The 19316-nt window shown below is 40.6% G+C and overlaps 2 pseudogenes; both read right to left on the bottom strand.

Moving 5' to 3' along the window:
* Positions 1 to 469: 469 nt before the first annotated feature.
* On the bottom strand, positions 470 to 11430 carry LOC139752066 (glutathione peroxidase-like; annotated as a pseudogene).
* Positions 11431 to 12208: 778 nt separating this feature from the next.
* Positions 12209 to 19316, bottom strand: part of LOC139752065 (glutathione peroxidase-like) — a 16261-nt pseudogene continuing 9153 nt past the window's right edge.

Here is a 19316-nt window from a genome sequence, read left to right on the forward strand (position 1 = left end):
TAATGTCATCGACTTGTTTATTTCTTACAGAATTCTTTGATCATGATCGCTCCTTTGAGGAACATAATATAGGACTCATAAAATTCCAGATATCATTAGCCTGTAACTACTTCAATGATTTCCAAAATCCTAGATGTTTCCACGCTAGACTGATTGCCATGGATTATCAGGACAGGTATTCATCTTAATCCTGAAAATTGTTACAGAATTTTGCACTAAGAAGTTCCCCAGTGTACTTACATTTTTTAGATAAATGAATCATTCGATCAGTGAAGATAATTCGCTTTAAAATCTATATTACACAAAGGGATTCACATACCTTTACCACATGGACACATTGCGATAATATCAAATGACATGCAACTCTTATAATGATGTGGTGATCGCTGGTAAACATCTCTATTGACCTTAACAGTAAGTGAACAGAGAATTATTGTGTATGAAGGGTTAACTAAAAGAAAAACCAATATCAAGACCTAACTATATTTTATTAAAACAGTACAGTCGGCAGTTTCTGTAATATCCGGTAGCCACGATTTTGTCCTAGCCTGACTTGGGGAGCTCAACCTGGGTCCAGCTGAATGCGCTGAAGACCGGGCCCAGGTTTACGACTCCACTTTCCACCGTCACCCACCCTCTGGTTTATGGCAACGCTTTCATCATGTTAGGCTATGCTAAATCCGCGTATACCGGCTTGTTGCGGAAAGACAGCTGGGAATGGAGACGTTGAAACTTCAGCGGATAAATTCTATTAATTTACTTCATTTGTTTCTGTTAACATGCCTCGAGACTAAAGTACAACCCTGCAAGTAGTCTAATTAGGCCTCTTGTTGCAAAAGGAACATTATATCATTCTTAATCTGGTTTGGTGGAGTGCTTGGGTCATAACGCATGTAAGGTTTGCCGCTCCTGGTGACGAGGAACTTCTCCCAGTTCCAGCGGATGTCATTGTTCTGAAAGGGACCGTAGTAGAGGTGTTCTGATGACACGAAGCTCTGGCGAGTGGAAGGACAGTAAGCCTGTTGGGATGAAACCAACAACGTTTACAGACATTCACAAGAAAAAAACACTTAAAAAAAAAAAAGCTTATAATGTGAAAGTTCGTACAAACAAATGAATTAATATCGACTACGTTGCATGCTATTTAACACGTTTGAATTACAACCAGTCTATATAGTCTAGTTAAAGGTTTTCAGCGTAAAGCTATAGAATTTGTATAAAGATAAGTACATTATGTAGTTTTATTAGAGAATTCGTCTTCTGTTAAATCACTTTACATGTTATTTTCTTTCCTAATTTTCCTCCTCTTCTACATAACTTTCTTCTATCCTTAACCTTCTATGTCTTCTTTGTTCCTGTCTCAGAACTCAACGTCTTGGTTATCTATCACTTTCTTACCTTGAGATAAGTGTACAGGGGATGTTCGTTTTTCCCATTCACCTCAACCTTTTTGAACATGTTGAAGTTCGGCTGAAAGCCTTTCCCTGGACGAACGAACTGGATACCATTTATCAGCTCCTCGCTGTTACCCGCCGGCTCTTGCTGTTGCCCGGTTGAAATCAGGGGTTTAAGTTAGTAACAATGAAATATGGAAAAAGATAAAGGAAAAATAAGAAAAACTAGTTTTATATGTATATGCTATTCATAAGATTAACCACAATTTTAACAGAACCTTATTCTTTATATCATTGATTGTATAGCCTATAAAAGGGGATTAGCAATGACGATCATGACTTCTAACTGTGAGGCATTATATATTCCCCATCGCAATCGCAGACTACAGCAGAATGCTGAAGACATTATTCAGTCATACACTTATTCAGAACTCTTTATCCTGACTGATATAGTTTCCGTTATATTCTATGCATGACATCAGGAAAATGCAAGACAAAGTCGAAAAAATGGCTACTCTACTGAGATTTTTTTATTACCACAGCAACATGCAGGTGCACATTCGCACTTTTACGGTAGCCAATTCATATATAGCCTCGCTTCTCATTTATAGCCTCGCAGAGGAAGGGTATGAACCTATCTCTCTGTGCTTGGTAACTCAAACCTTATATACATTACAAAATACTCCAGGATTATTTTTTAGCATCTAGATTTGGTGACCATCTAATGGGAACGGATGTTGCTATATAGTTAAAGAGTCGTGTGCTCGTTTGTTTAATATGTTTTATAAAGTTCAAGTTCTGCTGGTATGGATGAGGGTGATTTTTTTCTCGGTGAAGAATCGATTTTGAGTTTTCCTTCAGCATTAAAAATGAAAATAATTCAACCATAAAAAAAGAACGTATTTAAAAACTTCCTTCGAAATGTCCAAGATTCACTTTTCACATACACAGAATTTCTGTTTCTCATTGAAGTGATCAAAGACAACGTATCGTTATGATCCAAACAAACTTGACAACACTAGCGAGGCTTGATAACATATCGGATGCATTTGTTTCAAAGATACCACTACCCTACACGGTTGTTTGATTGGTGAGACCCTGAGTACCAGTGGATCTCTTCATACCTCAGGTTTATATAACCTATGTTCAACGAGAACGTGCTTTCTGGCTATGGAAATGAACAATTTAAGCATCAGCTATGCTCACGCGATTTGAATTTGGCTAAATCTCGAAAACTTATGTCTAGGCATATCTAGGCATATCTTCGAGACTCTCAGGGATAGTTTGAATTTATTGAATTTAAACCAGATCCAGTAATCTTGTCAACACTTACCAAACCAAACTGGTTGCATGGGAAGGCCAGAACCTCAAAGTCATTGAAGGACTCCTGTAGCGCATTCAAGTCGTAGTATTGGCCAGTGAAGCCTCAGTAGGTGGCCACATTGACGATTAGCAACACCTGTAGGGAAATGAAACTAAATCAGTATCATATTTGGATAACGTTCCAGTTGAAACAATGTAAAAGTGCAGTTAGCCTACACTAGCCATCTGTTGTCTGGCTTTCCAATGGAAATGGTTCTTCCAGACAAGAAGGATCTCTATCTTATTGTGGCTTAATTATAAATCTTTTTATCAAAACCAGTCACTCGGCTGACTGAATTACCATGATTGAATAACTTTGACAACATTAGAAGAAAGGTTAGGGATACTTGTTGGAAACCTTCAACTTCGATGCCCCTGAAATCGTCAGGGAATGTTCCGAGATTAGTTGATTTGAATCCCAGTATAAATGCCTTCAAGAGTAATTGATAGATACCCGAGACGGAAGGTTAGAAGAGGTTGATCATGTGAGTTCTGATATGTTTAATGTTATCCCAGAATCATTTTTATGGGACTCCTGTAGCCTTTAGCATGCACTCCACGCTGCAGGGAAATATGGACACCTTTGGAGTAAGGAGGTCCTTGACGTGACAACTCTTTCCCGTCTATCAACGAGGACATAAAAAAAGATATATATATATATATATATATATATATATATATATATATATATATATATATATATATATATATATACATAAAGGCGCGCGAGGAATAGAGTGAATTGGAACGATGTGGTATACCGAGGTCGACGTGCTGTCTTAACGCTGTTCTTAACGCTACATCGCTAACGCTGGAAATGGCGAATAGCATGAAAAAGATATATATATATATATATATATATATATATATATATATATATATATATATATATATATACGTTAAAATGTTTAAGTATGTGTATGTGCGTGTGTGTACGTGTATGTATATACACTTGTATGTGGGTGGGTTGGGCCATTCTTTCGTATGTTACCTTGCGCTAACGCGAGACAGCGCCAGTGTATAATAAAGAATAATACATATATATATATATATATATATATATATATATATATATATATATATATATATGAAATTTTAGCTTTCAACCAGATATAGAATTTATTAGATATTCACTATACTGTCGAGGAACTATTAAAAAAATTACTGCCAGAAATGGAGAGTGTATAAGTATGCAAACTAGGTGACACAGCAGCTTATAATACGAACGCGAATTGGGGTGAATTGAAGCATTATCCTGATGTACAGTAATAAGGGTAGCTGTCTAGTGAGCTTGCAGGGTACGCGTCACAGCTGACTAATCAAGTGACTCACCTTATTCCGGAATTCACTGAGCGAGATGTTCTTGGTTTCTCGCAAGTCTAGTTCCTGGAAGCTGTACACCGTACCTCCCTCAGTCGGGTGGTGGAAGCACGCCCGCGACGCTTCCCTATCCTGGACAGCCATGGCGACGGCCGCCATGGACACCAACCTCGCCCACAACATCTGGAAGGCAAAATTTGAGAAAAATTACAGATCCTTTACATAGTTATTCGTTCAGTGCGTAATGCCTGTTTGTAGCGGCCACAGTATTGTGATAGTCACTCGATTTCCATCTGGATATGCCTCCTGATGTTCTAACATGTTTATTCATTATTTTCGTATGTAAATCCATGGGTGTGGATCACCTTGTACTTAATAGAATACCAAACTAAACTTGTCGCCTTGGAGAAAGAGAACACATAATAACAAGTACCTGCGTCAAGGTTATGCCATGAGGAAGGAAGGGCCAGTGTTTTGCAACACAACCTCATGACAGCGTCCTTACGAGATTTTACCTACTGGCAGGGATAGCGTGTAGCGCAGGAAATTACGGTTATGAATAACGGGTTATTTAAGTTACGTGTTGTCGGGTGTTACGTACGAAATTGAGATTTGTATGTTTGTGAAGACAAATGCTCACGTGTAGGTGAGGCAGCAGGAGAAGACAGCTACCTGAATGGATACACAGACCCAAGATCCAAGCGAGGTGGTTTGGCTTTAACACTAAAGAAAGAAAAAAAGAATGCTGTCGCCTGGAAAACAGTATAGGAAAAGAGAAAAGCAAAGGCTTTCTCTCCACCTTCCACTCTCTCTCTCTGGCAACACGCCAGATGGGAAACATGTAGAAAAAATACTTTACAAGGTTTATATGCCTGAAGGAGATTTTTATAGGAAAGTCATACGGTAGAATGAACATGAATGTCATGCATCTAATATTTTTTTTTCTTTTTGTGTTTTACTTACAATAGTACGAATAAACGTGAGCTCCGGCCTTTCGACTTACCATGTCTATACTACTCCTGATGTTGAATGATACCATACTTCTTACTTTCTCAAAGCAGGTGACACGGGTTAATGTGTTGGTAAGGTGCAGCAGCATGGCCAGGGGGAGATGGTTGGTTGGGAAGTAGCATAGTATATCACTAAGTTATGATGATTAAATGAATTATTCAATAACGGAGAGTAACGAGTGAGATGATCAAGCCTAATTTTTTTTAGAATATCAGGGGTTTTGCTTTGCTCTGGGTAACATTATCTGGGAGCTTATTCCACTTATCTGTTATTTCGCACAATCCATATCAACTCTGCGACCTCTGCGTTTTAGTCCGTTGCCTTTCATTGGTAGTGCTGACGCTGTTGTGAAGGTATTTCAGTATCATTGTTTTTCAATCCTTTAAGTATTTCAAAACATTTTATTAATTTGACAAGGAGAAGCTTCTTGCTTAGGGAGAGAACAAGTTTCATTCTCGCAATCTGACCTCACGGTTTGTTACGCAAGAATGGAGTCAATTTAGTTGCTCTTTGCTGCACTGATTCCAGCCTAAGAATGTCCTTGCCTAAGTAGGGTGCCGAAAACTGTACAACATATTCGAGGTGGTGGTCTAAGTAGACTTAGGTATAGAGGCAATATCACATCCTTGCTTTTGTTTCATTTTTTTTTCTATAAATCCTATCATTCTACTTGCTTTTTGGGCAGCTTCATTACATTGCTAGGCGATTTTGAAGTTGTTGGAGACAGTGCCCCCTAGATTCCTCACACTCGGGGTGTCCTTTATCTTGTCGCCCATCAGTTCATTATAGAAAATATTGTTGGGGTATCTTGTAACACCTAAGATTTATTGACGTTAAATGGAAATGGCCACTTTTTTTTTTTTTAGACAGTTCAGCGATTTTATTTAGATCCTCTATTAGCTTGTCTTCAGTTAATATGGCATTGCCGATCTTTGTGTCATCTGCAAATTTGGACAGTAAGTTATTCAGCCTCACGTCTAGGTCAGTATCGTTCATATAAAGGATGAAAAATATAGGCCTAAATACCCCAATAGTGACGGGTGAACACTGATGATTCACCATACATTACGACTCTGCCTCTTATCACATAACCATGCTTCAATCCAATTTCCTATGCAACCAGTAATCCCTTAGGCCCCTGACTTTATGTATCAGTTTAAGGTGGAAGACTACGTCGAATGCTCTGTGGGAATCCAGAAATATAATGTCTTTTACTTTTTTCTTGTTGCTATTAAATGATTTATGATGAAATTCAAGGATGTTTGTAAAGCATGATATGCGCCGTCTAAAACTGATATGTATTATTGATCAGAGTGTGTTGTTCCAGGTAGGCTACGATATTATCTCTAATAATTATCAACTACGGAAGTTTATATAAGTAAAATTGCTAAGCAATTCGCGGCTTCTCTTTTTGAATTCGGGGGAAATGTCTGCCAGTCTCCAGTCCTGCGGCACTATTCCATCCTGGAGAAATTTATTGGAAATATAGGTTAACGGTTTAGCAATTTCGTGTTTGACGTTTTTAATTACTCGTGGATAGAAACGACCAGGACCTGGACTTTCAGTCTTCAACTTATCTGTGTTCGTATTTCTCTAACTGTGACGTTAAATTCTGGTATCAGTGTCTCAAAATTCGTGTCGCTGCTTTCTTGCTGTCATCCACAATGGGTTCCCCATCTTCGTTTACTAAAGGCTTAACCCAATCTATATATGTTTCTTATTGCTGATATATTTAAACAATCTTTTAAGATATCTATTATTATCTCTGGCAATACTCACTTCAAACTCTTTCTTTTTTACGTCTCAACTAACGGTGGTATATTGTGTTGCAATATCTAGGTCAATGATTTCTTCACCTAGAAAGAGATTGAGTTCCAATGTGTTTTCATTTCGAAATGAGTAAAGATAGGCTTTTTATGAATACAGCTGATCCGATTCGAGGTGTGTGGCAGTTCTCTTAACAGGAGAAACATATTTATTTGAAAATCAGCCAAACAGAGATATAAAAGATTTCCAATCATAAGACTACAGTTTTTACATTAAGCCTATTAAAGTTAATCTTGAAAACTTGCATCGAAACTATTCACTCACCTAACACAACATTGCTTAAAGGTTGTAGTTTCGTCACATCATGAATAACGTTGTAACATAGTTGTGGGTCTATGATTAGACATTAAAAATTTGAGAACATTATGTCACATTGTGATGATGTACTGCACGTCACCTTGTAACTTATACAAACATGTGGGATGTCTTGGTACATGTTCGTACAGGGTTTACTTTCGTTATTTTGATAATTTGCATTATAAAATGGAATTCAAATAGTCAGAAAAATAATGACATATTTTTCCGTTGCAATTCGTAGTTGCAAACTTCGCTAACTTTTTTTTATATACAAATATGAATAATACCTTAGTTCTTGGACTCCAAATGGGCCAAGGGCTACATAAAAAGTGAAATTATGCGTTCGTAGAGTTATCCCTGTTTCAATGTTTTTTTTTTTTTTCGTTTTGTAGATAAACCTAAAGCCGAAACGGACAATCAGTCAGATTCCGCCACATACGCCAAATATATAGAGTTTAAGTGGTCTTAGAGATATCTTTATTGCCTGTAAAAAGTGCTGAAGATTGTTCGAGCGGTTATAATTTGACCTTGTTAGCTTTAATGACCCGGCGGTTGATAGGCCTAAAACCTGAATGACCATCCAACTAACCGTGAGCTCAAACGTCAGCGAACGAGGAATTTACCATCCTCAAAGCATCCACCGTACTCTTTTCCCACCTCAAGCATAGCGTCGATACTGTAGGAAACCCACAATTAGCGTCATCAATTTTAGATTATAATAATGAAAGTAATGACCATAATAATATTATTTCCTTCGCAACATTGTCTGCATACAGTTTGAATTTATAAGCCACCATATTACTAAAGGAAATTCTCGCAGTTTTGGTTAGTTTTCATATGAAATCAAAGTATGTATGAATGACGTGTTTGGTGAATGCCAATATAGAGTAAGTGTGTTGCAAAAAGTTAGTCTGGATACAAAAAGTAACAATTTGATTAAAGGGGAGTGCAGTTTGGGACATATTTTGACATAACGGGGAATCACGACTGGTTATCAGAAAATTCTTTGATCATACCAGATGCCGTAAGAAATATGTTATATCAAGGCTACGTGTAGATTATCAAAGATTTGGTCTATAAATAATTAAGAGAACGAGAAACTGGAAATATGTACCTGCAGGAACTGACAGTCGGCAGTTAAATTTCAAAATTCAAATCTTGCGTAACCTGCCATTTGCTGGTTTTAACATGTAGTCGTAGAAACTGTATTTTTAGATGCAATAGTTGTAGGTGAAGCTTTCACGAGTTGTAGATATAGATGTAGAGATAAATTTGCAAATGAGAATTTGGGTGATCTTAAAGATGCATTTAGATGATGTAAATGTAGACGATAAAGTAGATATGGTAGTTGTAGAGTGTACTTTAAGTTGTTGATTCTATCCTTGTAAATGCAAGTGTGTTTGATGTAGGTAACGGTTTGGTTCTTAGTGAATTTCAAGTGTACATGAGGATGTGGTTGTTGAAGCTAAATTTGTTACTGTCGATGAATGTGTCGCAGTTCTTGTAGAATTGTATATGTTGATTTAGAGACAGGTGTGATTGATAAAGTGTAGTTGAAGCTGTAAGGCTTTACTTGTTTGAAAGAGTTTTATATTTCCATTAATACGTGTCTCGTAATCATGTGTAAAAGGGGATTACATGCGTTTCTCTGACCATACAGATCAAAAGCGCTTGAAGACCCTATTACTTATAATCCTTTCTTGTTTCATCTCTCGTTTCTGTTTTGTAACTTCGTCAGTTTGTGACAGCATGAAAATGTGCAAAGGAGTATGAAATCAACGAAAAATGATCGACTAGTAAATACATCTCCCAAAATTTGAGACCCAGTGAAATGCAAACAAGAATAGATGGTCACTAAAGTCATATTCTGCTTTCACTTAAACAGACGAATAAGAATTATGGCTAACACTGGGAGATTAATAATGAATAGTGACCATTATAAACATAAAAATGTTCCAGTTGTATTTGTAAATTTTCCTAGTTTTAAGAAATATATAAATTTTTCCGTTTTGCGATATTCCTTGAGTTAAAGTTGCCCTTTTTGCCGGTTTTTTGTTCTTGTATAATTAGGAAACCATTAAACGATCCGATCGTAAGTGAGGATTACCTAAATTTTAAACCTTTTCTCTAAGCTAACTGACACGACACTGGCAACTGAAAGTCTTAATCATCGACATTTATTAACTATATATATATATATATATATATATATATATATATATATATATATATATATATATATATATATTATCCCTGGGGATAGGGGATTAAGAATACTTCTCAAGTATTCCCTGCGTGTCGTAGAAGGCGACTAAAAGGGGAGGGAGCGGGGGGGGCTGGAAATCCTCCCCTCTCGTTTTTTTTTAATTTTCCAAAAGAAGGAACAGAGTGGGGTCAGGTGAGGATATTCCAAAAAAGGCCCAGTCCGCTGTTTTTAACGCTACCTCGCTAACGCGGGAAATGGCGAATAGTTTAAAAGAAAAAGATATATATATGTATATATATATATCTGTTTCCCATTTTAGAAAGTTAATACAAGGAGGGGAGGATTTCCGGCCCCCCGCTCCCGTCCCCTCTAGTCGCTTTCTACTATATATTCAAGGCCCCGATCGCTCAAAATCTTTTTCACCCCATCCTTCCACCTCCAATTTGTTCTCCCGCTTCTCCTCGTTCCCTCCACCTCTGATACATATATCCTCTTTGTCAATCTTTCCTCACTCATTCTCTCCATGTGACCAAACCATTTCAGCACACCATCTTCTGCTCTCTCAGCCACATTCTTTTTATTGCCACATATCTCTTACCTTTTCATTACTTACCCGATCAAACCACCTCACACCACATATTGTCCTCAAACATCTCATTTTCAAAACATCCATCCTCCCCCGCACAACTCTATATATAGCCCACGCTTCGCAACCATATAACATTGCTAGAACCACTATTCCTTCACACATACCCATTTTTGCTCTCCGAGATAACGTTTTCGCCTTCCACACATTCTTCAACGCTCCCAGAACCTTCGCCCCCTCCCCCACCTTGTGACTCGCTTCCGCTTCCATGGTTCCATTCGCTGCCAAATGCACTCCCAATAACTCCCTAATAACCTTGCTCTTCTTCACATTTGCTCTCATGTTTCTTCTTTCACACACTTTACCAAACTCAGTCACCAACCGCCAATGGAGGATGAACAGCTAAGTTGACTGTGGACCGACTGACGCAACCAGAATTGGAACCTTTATGCCTGACCCCGGCCGCCCATGAATGTTACGGTCAGCCATGCTAACAGCAGTAAAGTTTATCCACACAATCCTGGGTTTTCCATAATTAGTAAGTTGGCAGTCATAACGTCAACAGAAACAATAATCCACGAGTCATTTTCAAGTTTTGTTATGCATTAGTTTTACATCTAATGCTAAACACCCTTAAACTTCTAGGCTTGAAATGGAAAGGTAAATATTTGGCAAAATGAAAAGCGGTTATCTCGCCGATTAAGCAACAATGTTGTTGGCTCAAGTAGTATTTTGACAACTAGAATATTTGTCGTTCCCCTTTTGTTACGAGATTTTCGGATTGAAGAAAGTTGTTGCATTTATGGAGAAGGGACAAGAAATTTTAATTTGCACTAATCCCACAAGAGTCGTAGGAAAGCTCATACCTGTCGTCATCTTCAAGGCACTAAATGCGCTAGTAAAGCCAATCAACCTTACCGAATTCTCCTAACCAGGGGATCCTAACCAGGGGAACGGGGCTCCCCGACCCTAGCATACCGCAAAGTGACGCCGTGGTGACGAAGGGAACAGTAGATATTGTCGATTAACTTATCGGCAAAATAACACGGTTCACTGTTTCCGGTAAGTTAGCAGAATAACTAACTATTAAGTATAACTTGATACTCATCGAAGTGTGATGATCTGTTCCAATCAAATCGGATATGCTAGAATACACTGGCTTATTAAGGATTTATTATATTCAGATCTCTGCAGTATACTGTGTCTTGTATTAAATCGAAGTACGGCAGAACGTAGTAATGCATGATAAGATTTTGCTGTAAATGTCCTTACAAGTAATGTGAAACAACAATACCTTGTGTTGGGCGCACGTCCCACAGCGCCGACGGTTGGGACAAGACTGCGTCGTCAGTGTACTCGTGTACCCAAAGATGTTAAGTGGCAAATAAAAACTGGCCTATTGTGACTCGCCATTAGGGGCACTCGAGACGAAGCTGTGAAAACTTAGTAGACAACTCTTCACATTTTTAGATAAATCGACGACCTTAAGACAGTAATGGCTAGTGTAGCAATATATAGATTCCTAGATAATGTGTATTATGATGACAGTACTATTGTGGAAAAAGAGAAAAATAGGAGTATTACCAGGGTAAGTTTAGTGCATAAATTGAAAGATACTAGTGCTCTACCTTTCTAACAAATCATTGGACAATATGTCTTAACGCCCGCTAAATTTCAGGCTTCACAGTCAGACTGCTGTTAGCAAAGTCATATTCAAAGAAGAAAAAAAAAACGGGAGTGATTGTCTGGGCAGAGTATTATGTTTCATGCCCTGAAAACTTGGAGTTAACGTTACTGGGCACGGAGCCATATGGGCTCAAGCCCGCATGTGTTCGAATACTGGGCGCGGCAGTCAACCCACAACCAAACCCAGATGTTCAGCTTCCCTTATGGGCTGGTTGATGGATACCTGACTTCAGCTGGTGTGTGTGTGTGTGTGTGTGTGCGCGCGCGCGCACGGGGCATCACAAGTATAAAGCTCTTTCCCCGTTACACAAAATTAGTAATCACAAATAGTCTCACAAACTCTCTCTCTCTCTCTCTCTCTCTCTCTCTCTCTCTCTCTCTCTCTCTCTCTCTCTCTCTCTCTCTCTCTCTCTCTCTCCGTACAGTGCGTATAGGTAATTACACGCACACACACACACACACACCAAACATTTTAGAAAATAACCCGTCTTGATTTGAGAAGTGAATTAAAACAGTAGGCTCAGGATATATTTTACTGAAACTACAAACCCCAGAGGCTCTTCGCAATATCCAGTAGTCACGACCTATAACGTAGCCTATCCTTCAGAGCTGACCTGAAGCCCAGCTGAATGTGCTGCAAAGACCAGGCTCAGAGGTTGCTCTGCTATCCAGCGTCGCCCACCGTCGGGTTTCTGGCAACGTTTTCATCTAACTAGGCTACACTAAAGTCGCGCCCACCTTCAGCTTGCGGAAAGACAATGGGTAATGGAGAAACATGGAAATTACTATTTGATAGGAAAAAAAAAAAAGATGTTTCCCCTCTCATTACTCTTAGGCATGGACATCTATGAGTGCGATGCCTTGCGTGACCTTTTAAAAGTCCTGCCCCAGGAGAAACATGACGTCATTTCTGATTTCGTCTGGCTTGGTGCTCGGGTCGTATCGTTGGAAGGGCTTGCCGCTCTTGGAGATGAGGAACTTCTCCCAGTTCCAGCGAACGTCACCGTTCCGAAGAGGGTTGTAGAAAAGCTTCTTTGTATCCGAGAAGCTCTGACGAGTAGATGGGCAGAACGACTGTTGGGGAAGAAATTCATCACAGTTGAGATATTATTGAGGGAAAAAATACCGTTACTTAGGCATCACATCCGTAGGCTATGTAAAAGTATGTAAGACTACCATCGTTCTTACTTTGTATGGTTGCACCATTTAAGAAACAGTTTCCAGTAAATCTTTAAGTAAAAAAAGAATAATAGTAATAATCCTTTCATGATTATGAACTTAACGATGTCAGTGTCCTGAGAATTGATTAAGTTTACAAGTATACCAAACGCCTTTGTGTAGAGTTTTCGTAGTTATTTCTTGTGATGAATATCAAGCAGTCTAAGTTCCTATCTTCCAGCTATCCCCCCCCCCCCCCCCTCTTTAATCCTACGTGAAGTAGCCTCCAAAACCATGTTCTTTGCACAAATTGTTTCTTACATTTTTCATTAACTTTGATGAGTTGTCTTGCACCTTCTTACCTTAAGATAGGTATACAGAGGATGTTCCTCTTCGCCGTTCACGTCAATCTTCTTGAACATGGTGAAGTTGGGCACGAAACCGTTCCCAGGACGAACGTGCTTGATGCCGTTCAAAAGCTCTTCGGCGTTGCCCGCCGGCTCTTGCTACGAAAGAGAAACAAAAATGATTTTATACTTAAATATCAGGCACAGCATGGAGGTCGTATACAACTTTCTGAGGACAGGCACTTTTTTTATGTATCATTACATATGTGTTTTTACCATGCTTCCTTCATGTAATGTTTTAATGCAAAAATATAATACAGCGGGCATTTCTAGTCTTTACAAATTTATAGTCCTTTTGTGTAATGACAATAAATGGCATTTATAATGGATAGAATACTTCACTGAATGTGTGTCAAGTACTTCGTTCCTGTCTTGTACTAAACCCGGTGAGGATATACTTATCAGTAATAAGGTGTAAAGACGATAGGATAAGAATCTCCAACGTTTTTATGAAGTCTGTTGTCTGTTGCCTCCACCATGTGGGGCCCTTTTGTTATTCTCTTTTAAGACAAGAGATGCCTTCTGGCCCGAACTCTGTATAGTCAATGTTTTGATAGCAACTAGAAGATTGGGCATATCAGATAAGTTGAGTATGACGTTACAGACCGTAAGCAGCAGATGATGCTGTTGGACGAGTTTAAGACTTTGTGAAAATCAAGTTACATTAATTGGATTGTAAGGGAAGTGACTATGTTGAACGGTCCTCATAAGAATAGGTTGGTAAATTTGGTTAAAACATGATGAGTTGTATTTGTGATAGCGACCTTGAGTGCTGTAGGGCTGTATGTACAGCATCTGCTTTAGAGTAAAGGATTGTTATTCAGTTTCAAGGTGAATTAGCCATTAATCTGAACTGGATAGGAAAATCATTAAACATTATTAGGCAGCTTATTGTTTGCTTTGTGTTCTCTTGGTTGGCCACGGTGGAGGTAAGAAGGATGGCCACCATATAAAGCAACATAAGGGGGAAAAAATAGGATCATAAGTATCATGAATGCAAGCGATTTGAAACTGAAGAGAAGTGAAGGAGCAAGAAAGAGCGAACGTGAATCTTATCGGTGTCAGTGAACTCGACCCTCAATTTATTTTCGTGTCTGCTAGAGACGGAATGTGAAGTCTTCTCTCTTGGTTGACAAACTGGCAGAAAGTGAAAGTAATCCTAGACGCCAGTGTCCAGAGACATCAGAAATGTTTATGTTTGTTTCGAGATCCACTTATGTAAGATTCCAAGACGCTTCATGTGTCGAGCAGGGTCTACCAGTGTATCTATAATGAGATTACAATATTGATCTGTTTTGATTATTTTGAAACAACGGGGGAACGCGAGGCAATAAGCCATGATCACAGTTCGGTTAAGCGTCTATGATGGATCGGACTTGCTGGAAAAAATGCACCAGTCTTACGAACACACTAAAACGCAAAGGAAAATCTTACTGAACACTTCGAAAAAGATGTTGCAACGTGCCAGCTGAGGGGCATAAACAATTTACTTCAACACTCACCTTCCCGAACTGGTTGCACGGGAACGCCAGAACCTCGAAGTCGTTAAAGGATTCTTGCAGCACATTCATGTCGAGGTACTGGGCTGTGTAGCCTCAGTAGGTGGCCACATTGACGATCAGCACCACCTGTGAGAAGAAGAAAATAAGAGTGATTATAAAACTAGTTGGGTGGTGGTTAAACTGGTCTAAGAATATCAAGAAATGGTAAGTGCTTCCAACAAGACACTTAGTGATATACAGCCAAGGAACATCGGATGTTTTGAACATATTTAGTTTTCACAACGAGTTAAAGCTGATCATAAACTCTCTCCCTGCAGACAGTCATGAGTCGTCAAGCAGGGCTAACCCTCTGACGTAATGTAGGGTCGGGCCTGTGACCTAGAGCACGAGCCAGCGCAATACCTCAAGTACAAATAGCTCAGGAGAATGCTTTAACCCTACAGGATACTGCTCCTTGCCCCAGCAGGATTTTCCTTGACCCAGCAAGATTCTCCTTGCCCCAGCAGGGTACTCCTTGCCCCAGCAGGGTACTCCTTGCCCCAGCAGGATGCTCGTTGCCCCAGCAGGGTACTCCTTGCCCCAGCAGGGTACTCCTTGCCCCAGCAGGATGCTCGTTGCCCCAGCAAGATACTCCTTGCCCAGCAGGATACGCCTTGCCCCAGCAGGATACGCCTTGCCCCAGCAGGATGCTCCTTGCCCCAGCAGGATACTCCTTGACCCAGCAAGATACTCCTTGCCCCAGCAGGATGCTCCTTGCCCCAGCAGGATACTCCTTGCCCCAGCAAGGTACTCCTTGCCCCAGCAAGATACTCCTTGCCCCAACAGGATACTCCTTACCCCAGCAAGATACTCCTTGCCCCAGCAAGTTACTCCTTGCCCCAGCAAGGTACTCCTTGCCCCAGCAAGATACTCCTTGCCCCAGCAAGTTACTCCTTGCCCCAGCAGGATGCTCCCTGCCCCAGCAAGATACTCCTTGCTCCAACAGCGATACTCCTTTGCCCCAGCAGGACACTCTTCAAGTCGGCAGGAAGCACTTTAGCTCGGCGGGACATATTTGGACATAGCAGGTCATTTATTTTAAAACAGGACCACTCTTTTTAACACAATAGGCCACCATACGGTGTTCAGTGACAACGGACCACTGTTCAACTCAGCGAACCAGTGCTCATTACAGCTTGCCAGTCTTCAACACAACGGGCCAGTGTTCAGTACAACTAGCCATTTTTAAAGCTATTTCATAAAAAATGGAATATATATATATATATATATATATATATATATATATATATATATATATATATATATATATATATTTTTTTTTTTTTTTTTTTTTTCATACTATTCGCCATTTCCCGCGATAGCGAGGTAGCGTTAAGAACAGAGGACTGGGCCTTTGAGGGAATATCCTCACCTGACCCCCTTCTCTCTTCCTCGCACAACGAGGTGTCTTTTGACTTTTAAGACGATCTTTGGAATGCGACAGGTTTGTCGAACCAGACCACCCTTGCGTGTCTCCCCAAACTGTTCGAAGGATGTTAGGGTGACTGGCTCGTAGCAGGGAACTGGTACCCCTGCCCTTTGCTGTCCAGCTGGGGCTAGGACAGGAGACCCCCAGTTGTACAGAATTAACCCTCACAAAATTGCATGGCTGTTTGACATGTAAAGAGAGACGCGCATTGTAGGTTGTTAACCTCTTGAAAATGACTGTGTAATCCTTGAACCTAATGACAACGACCTCTGGGTATAATGGCCTAGCCATCATACCCCAGGGTTGTACCGTCGTGTTCAAGACATGTGCCATCGTGCTCAAGGGTCGTACCGTCGTGTTCAAGACATGCCATCGTGCTCAAGGATCGTACCGTCGTGTTCAAGGGGTCAAGAAGCTGAGATAAGATGTGCTGTTAACACACACACACACACTTACACGGGCCTCCGTGATGTAGTGGTTAGCGTTACTGACCATGAGTCAGCACGGGGTTAGATCTGCATGGGTTCGAAGCCTGAGCGTAGCAATCGGCCTACACCCAACCCAGGTGTGCATTAAACCCTCTAAGTTGGTCGAAATGGCTGTGTGTGTGTGTGTGTGTGTGTGTGTGTGTGTGTGTGTGTGTGTTATAGATATGTACAAAATCAAGAGACGGGGCAACACGAATGTAATCACACACACACACACACACACACACACACACACACACTTCAATAGTCATCATTTATTTCTAGAAGCTGTAAATTCCTATGGGATACCGTCATCTCGTATCACCGTCACAAATCTCAGGAACGAATCTATGTGAAAATGAGTGAAGGCGCATGATATTTATGCAAATCCACCTATTTGAATAAATGCTGAATAGGGATAATCAATTATAAGTCAAGGTTTCCCCACGACCACATCCAGGACACAGAAGCTTTTCAAAGGCTCCTCGAAGATTGCCAGTCATTCAGTCTTTTGTTGTGTGTAGGGTCGCCATACCCATACCAGGAGGTGTACATTCACCGTCAAGCCTTGAGGGTCATGGGTGAGTTCCGCTTCTTTGTGGGACGTCCTCCTTCCTCACTCACTGTTAGTCATGTGGACGGTTGCTTGGCGAAGAAGACGTGTTTTCGGCCTTGCATGATGCTGGCCTCACAGCTGTAGCGTCATGGTCAGTGACTGCCGCAGTTTAAGGCTGTAGTGCCAGTGTCATGAGTGAGCAATTTTCTTGTTAAACTCGTTCCCCGCTTCCTGGCTGCTGCTGCTGCTGCGCACTTCGGCTGCGAACCCGAGTTGTTTTGTGTTTTAGTTACCAACCGGAGGTGCTCTGTGGCTCTGACTGTCAACACGGGTTTATCTCTGGTTCTCGATAGCAACACGGGTTGCACAATGGCTCTGCTTGCCAGACGGGAGGTGCCCTTGGCTCTGGTTGCTAATGGGAGTTACTCTGACTGACAACAGGAAATGGTGTATGACTGACATAATTCTAGGTTCTCCCTAGTTCTGATTGCTCATTTGAGGACCTCTGTGGCTCTGGTCTATGGCTTTGTCCACTCCACCCCTGGGCACTCGTAACCACCTTCCCAGGATGTTCTGTGGCCCTAGCAATTATAACCTGAATAGTTCTGTGCCTCTTCCTACCCACTTGGCTGTAGTGTGAATTTGATTACCAATTTTGGTTGGTCTGTGGCCATGCCTTGTAACCCGTAATCTCTATGAATATGACCCCTGACTGGTATCACTCTGTGGCTCTTGGCTGCCAATTTGAGCTCTTCTGTAATTGTGGCTGTCAATTAGGTCCGCTCCTAAACCCTACTTGCGCTCTTTTCCTTATAGCCAGTTCCAGCCCACATAATCATCATTCAAATCCTGCTACACCATTTCCAAATTTCGTATGATCCAATCCTCTAATCCAGCATCCGTACCTGAGCGTCCACCGTTGACTTGGCAGTAGCAGCTGACAAAGATGGTCATACAACAATGCGGATATGATAATTCACTGAGTAAAAACTAGCATATGATACAAGCTGCCACATTAGGTTGGCGTGGCTATGCTTTGCCGGCGGTGACCTCCTTATGAGAAAGGAAGAAACAATCCTCTTATTTCTTTGATGAACTTGACGAGCAGGCCAGTTGCGTCTTCGCTTTTAATTTTTTTTTAATCTAAATTGTATGATATTCTGAAAATTTATTCTTGTATGATTAGCGACTGTAAAAATTTCGCAGTGCAGTCATTGCTAGCTGGGCATACAGTAATAAAGATTATCATAATAATAATGATAATGACAATAATGAAGTAATGATTTCTAACCCCTCCGCACACGTACACTTACCCTCCCATACACTTCCCGCATGCACACTCACTCCTCACATACCCTCAACCCAAACACACGTGCACAAACACACACACACACATACACTCACATCCTCCCAATACACACTTTCACCTCCTGCATGAACATAGACCTCTCTCTCTCTCTCTCTCTCTCTCTCTCTCTCTCTCTCTCTCTCTCTCTCTCTCTCTCTCTCTCTCTCTCACACACACACACACACACACACACACACACACACACACACTGAAAAGGTTAGAATTACATAAGTAGGCTATTGAAGGGTCTGGTTCCAAGATACATGACCCTAATGAAGTCTCTCCATGGAAAAAATATGGTTGAGAGAGGCTGTAGTGCCAAGGGAATGACGAAGAGCAAATATCGTGCATGTTTGTAAGAAAGAAGATCGAAAAATAACCCTGAACTCCAGAAAATATCACTGACGAGTATAATCTACTAAATGCAGGAAGAGCGATCATTTAGAAAGTAAACGGACAATAACTTGTAATGGAGAAACTAACTTAGTGAGAGACAAAATGGTCGTAGGGAACGGAGGTCAATTGTAACATCTTCTAGACTGTTATATATGAGTGGATGGATGGACTGTACGTTCTTGGAGTGGCAGAAAGCAGCTGACACTGTCCCACATGAGAGACTGGAAAAGAAGCTTAATTTTTGATAAAGGGATGAAGGAAGACTCTGTTAACAGTAATCATCGAGGATAGAAACAGAGGATTCATGACGAGGTGTTTCTTAAAG

Source organism: Panulirus ornatus, chromosome 12 (assembly GCF_036320965.1).
Source record: "Panulirus ornatus isolate Po-2019 chromosome 12, ASM3632096v1, whole genome shotgun sequence".
Classification (NCBI taxonomy): Eukaryota; Metazoa; Arthropoda; class Malacostraca; order Decapoda; family Palinuridae; genus Panulirus; species Panulirus ornatus.